The sequence below is a fragment of the Pongo pygmaeus genome, chromosome 12 (assembly GCF_028885625.2).
Source record: "Pongo pygmaeus isolate AG05252 chromosome 12, NHGRI_mPonPyg2-v2.0_pri, whole genome shotgun sequence".
Classification (NCBI taxonomy): Eukaryota; Metazoa; Chordata; class Mammalia; order Primates; family Hominidae; genus Pongo; species Pongo pygmaeus.
The window spans coordinates 105554264-105559008 of NC_072385.2; positions in this window are offsets into that span (position 1 = coordinate 105554264).

Below are 4745 nucleotides of genomic sequence, written 5' to 3' on the forward strand. Positions count from 1 at the left end.
ATGGCACGAGTTCAACTCACACTCTTTATTCTCCAGCCCTGTACCATGTGGATTCACTCACGTCAACCCCAGACTCCACCTTGCAGGGAGGAGCGCACGAGGAGGCGGGGGGAGGAGGCCGCGGAGGAGGAAGAGGCGCGGGAGGGGAGGAGGCGGGCGCAGCTCTCCCCTCCCAGCCTCGGCTCCCGGCCGCGCTGACGCCAACCGCGCACCCCGCGCGAGGAAGCCAGGCGGTGGCCCGGGTGGGAGCGGGCGGCACGCACAGTTCGGGGGCGCCGAGGCAGCCCCGGCCCTTCCCAGTCCCCCGCTCACCCCCCGGGCCCAGCGCCCTTGGTCTGTTCCATTGGCGCACGTTGCCAAAGATGGTCATTTGCGTTAGAGGACGCGAGTGCGGGTTTCCTCGTTTTCGGGTGACGTGGAGGGAGAGGGATTCCCTCGCCCGCTCCCGAGTGCGCTGCGGCCTCTCCCCCGCCCTGGGAAGGGGCGCGGGGCGGGGCCCCGAGAGCGGCCGCGCGGGTCTCGGCTCCGGATTTTAGAAAATAATCACAGCCCTGACGGCGAGACGGGCGGTTCGGTGCGGCGCCACCGGGAGGCCGGGAGCCGGGCGCGCAGAGCCGCTCGCAGGGAGGGCGCGGCCGCGCGCGGTCGTAGGCGCCCTCCGCGGCGCCGCCGAGTGCAGCGGGCGCCCCGGGCGCGCAGGGTGCCCGCGCCGCCCTGCGGCTGGGTCTTGGCGGGGCACGGCGCCGGGCGGGGCTGGCCTGCCTATTTTTCCCTCCGTGGCGGGCTGCCTACAGCTTCCCTTTTTGTTTTTTTGTTTTTCATGTTTTCGGTCTTAACAGTTAATTCGTTAGGAGTAGCCTTGAAGATGAAATTAACCAGTCAAGACATTCCGGCCGCCCTGTACGCCGGGCAGTTAGGACGCATCTAATAAGAGTAATCGGGCGTTTATAAGCAAACTCTAGACTGTTACGAATTAAAAAAAAAAAAAAATACCCAGCGAGAGGGTGTGCCCCAACGTTGTCGTCTTCAGCTGTTTTGGAGCGAAGTTCAGGGCGCGGGTTGCCGGACACTTGGGTCCTCCCTCGCTGGGCGGGGCTGGGAGGGGCGCGGCGCAGGGTACAGAGCACAGACCTTGGAGCAGGAACGCCCGGCTACGCTATTTATGAGCTGTTAGATCTTGGAAGAATTCCTTAACCTCTCTGGGCCTCAGTTTCCTCCTATAAAGTGAAGGAGTTTGGAGACATGACCTTAGGCCCTTCTCTGCGGACCTCCAATCCTTCCGCTGAGATGATGGTGTGTGTGAATGGAGAAGTACTGTAGCGGAAGTCAGGGAACTTAGGTTCTGGTCCAGGGTCTGTGTTAGCCTCAGTTTACCCAATTCTTAAGTAGCGCCAGCCATCTGTACCCCACAGGGTCCTTATGAGGACCCAATGTTAAGAGGTGTTGAGAGTCCATTGCTGACAACTCGCTGTGCACCGTCACACAACTTCTGTCCTCAGTTTCCTTATCTGTAAAGTGGGGGTGTTGGTAGCAAAGAAAAATAGAGCCGGGAACGCGAAGCTTTCCTGGGGCTCTATATAAAGCGCTGGCATTTCCGGGACGGCTGGCGGCATCTGGCCGCCCCAAGGGCCCCAAGATACGGTAATCCCAAACAATACTCGGGGTCATTGTTTACAGCTATAAAACACATTCTGTCCTGAACGCTATCCCCAAGGACGCGCGCGCGTGCGCGACGAGGCGAGGCTAGCCAGAATCCTCGCACCTCCGCTGCTGCCCGCTGGACAGAGTCCCCAACTCCGCAGGCCCAGGAGAGGGGTGTGGGGCAGGCGGACGCGCGCGCCGGCCGTGGGTGCTTTGCTTTTTTCTTCCCCCTCCCCATCCCTGCGTCCTGGCCAGCCTGGGTGTTTACGCGCCTCTCCCAGCAGGACTGAGTAAATGCAGTCCTTTGACGCAAAACGAATCAGTCCTTCCCCGGCGGCAGCAGCAAAACCCAGAAAACTGGGGGTGGGGGTAGGGACGGGAGGGGCACAGAAGAAATCGTGACACTTTCCCACTCTCTTCTCAGCCCCTCCCCGCGCCACGCGGGCCTCAGGCCGCCCTAGCCAAGTCTTGGGGGCTGCAAAGGGAGGCGCGGCCAAAGCGCCCTGAGCCCTCCCAGTAGCAACCGCGTGTCGGAGCGGCGCTAACAGACGCACTTTTGGTTTTCCTTTGAGCAGTAGAGGCTGCCCCGCCCTCCCCCACCTGGCGTTCGAAAATCCGGGTGCTTCTGGGTTTCTCCCACACAGTCCTTCCAGTAACGCGGGGGGAAAGAGGCGGGGGATGGGGAGCGGGAGCTTCCTCCGCGGCCTCCGCAGTCCCGGGCGCGCCCAGCCCCGGCCAGGCGCCGCCGGGAGCGCGCGGACGAGCGCACCCTCGCGCCCTCGCCCGCCCTCGCCCGCCCTCGCCCTGCCAGCTCCCCGGTCCTTTCCTTTCTTGTGGGTTCCCGTAAAGCCCAGCAGCCTGGAGACGTCTGCAGAGCATCACGGAATCTGTGCTGATGCAATTCACTAGCCTCCCTTTGGTGCGCCCTGGCCTGCCTCAGAGCGCTTTGATCCCGGCCCTCTCCTACTCCAGAACTCGTGCTGGCTCCCTCTGCCCGCCGGGAGGCCTGCGTTCCGCAGCCCGCTCACCCCTTTTCAGTCCTCCCAGCGCCGGACACACAGCGCTGTGCCCTGGTGCTGCTGCGGGACTGACCTCCCCCGGTTCAGCGAGTGCCTCAGCGAACTGTGCCTGCCATACAGAGAATTCAGCCTCCAAGTGCCCTCTCCTTGGGAAATCATTCCAGAATCATCCAGTTAGAAAGGGTCCTCTGGCTCCCTGGAATGCTAAAAATAGAGGTGACCCTTTATTGAGTGCTAAAATCAGAGCCAGGCACCATGCTGAATACAGGGCTTGTTCCGTGGAATTCTCACAGCAAACGCTGGAGGTGGGTATTATTCCCTGGTTGCAGAAGAAGACGGTGAGATTGAATAACTTGTCCAGGGGAACTGGTTAGTGAGTTAGCGATCTGTTAGGAGTGCAGCTGAGATTCTCCGACACCAGGGTCTTCTTTTTCCCCAGGACACGGCATGACCTGCCTCCTGTTGGAATGTCTTTGTCTCTCTCTTACTGATCTTGGAAGGCATGGTCTTTATCTGGTGCATGACTTTATCCTACACTTAGAGGTGCGCCTTAGTTCTCCACTGAACAAATAGCTTCAGCACCATCCCTCAGCTTAGAGAAGAGGCTATCATGTCAAGTGAGGGAAGGGAAGGGGAAGAGGGAAGCTGGGGTGGGAAGAAAAGGGTAGGTGAGCTGTCTTCTCATTGCCTCTCTGGGTCTCTGAGACCTCTCTTGCCCTACTTTTGCCGGTCTCCTTGTTTGTCCATCCTGGCCAGTGTTTGGCCCCTGAGAGATGAGGAATCCCAGAATAGCTGCCCCCTCAGAGCTGTGCTGGCCCGCACATCTCAGCACGGGATACATGAAGCCCTTTCACACACATCGCGTCACTTGTCCTTACACATGACATCTCTGAAAGGGATATAGACAGCAGAGTGACTCTGGATTGCCAGAGAGGAGGCCGAGGTGCAGAGTGTCACAGCAGCCTACTCAAAATTTTCCAGCTGTAAGTGTCAGAGCCTGAGTTCAACGCCATCTCACCTGACTTTAAACCCAGCGCTTTGCTGTTTGCCATGCTTCCAGCCTTGTAAGTTTAGGAGCAAACTTCATCTCTTTTTTTTTTTTTTTTTTTTTTATGGAGACAGTGTCTTTCTCTGTCCCCCAGGCTGGAGTGCAGTGTCTTGATCTCGGCCCACTGCAACCTCTGCCTCCCAAGTTCAAGTGATTCTCCTGCCTTAGCCTCCCAAGTAGCTGGGATTACAGGCACATGTCGCCGCACCTGGCTAATTTTTGTGTTTTTTGTAGAGATGGAGTTTCACCGTGTTGGCCAGGCTGGTCTCAAACTCCTGGCCTCAAGTGATCAGCCCGCCTTGGCCTCCCAAAATGCTGGGTTTACAGGCATGAGCCACTGCGCCCAGCTTACATATCTTAATGATACACTGCCCTCTATAACCATCATGCCTGAATGAACCTGCCATCGTTTCTTTATAGTAAGCCATACTTTTTGATGATGTCGTAACATTTCTGAAAGCCAGATGTATCTTATAATCGATGACTATTGAATATGCAAGTGTTCCCGTTTTTGTCCAAAGACCTGTGAATCAGTCATGGGTCCATTAGGAAACAGACTTTAACCCAGATGGCTCAAAGGATGATGCTTTAATGGAGAAATTCCTTATAGAGGTATAGGCAGAGTTAAGAGGGAACTTGAGGCACCTAGAGCCTAGTAACAGCAGGAAATGATGACCATCCCTAGGGTTGAAAAGAGGAGGCAATCATGTTATTGGAGCCTAGTGAGCTTGGGACCACAAAAGAGGGCCCATCCAGCAGGTAGAGGGAAGGAGCCACTGCCAGAGATAGCCCACTGAAAGGGAGGGAGGAGTTGGGGTCAAGAAATACCAGATCATCTCTCCCACCTCCTGCCTTCTTCTCTGGCCAAATGGCAGGGGGCTGCTGATCCATGCAGTCCACTAAGGTTGGCCTCCCAGGGCACAGAGAAGGGCAAAAAAGGGTAGAGAGTGGATCTAGTGGAGCACTCGGCAAATGGGGAATAACCAGTATAGATCTCATTAAGTGCATGAGGGATCTAACGAGGGATGGTGTTTCAG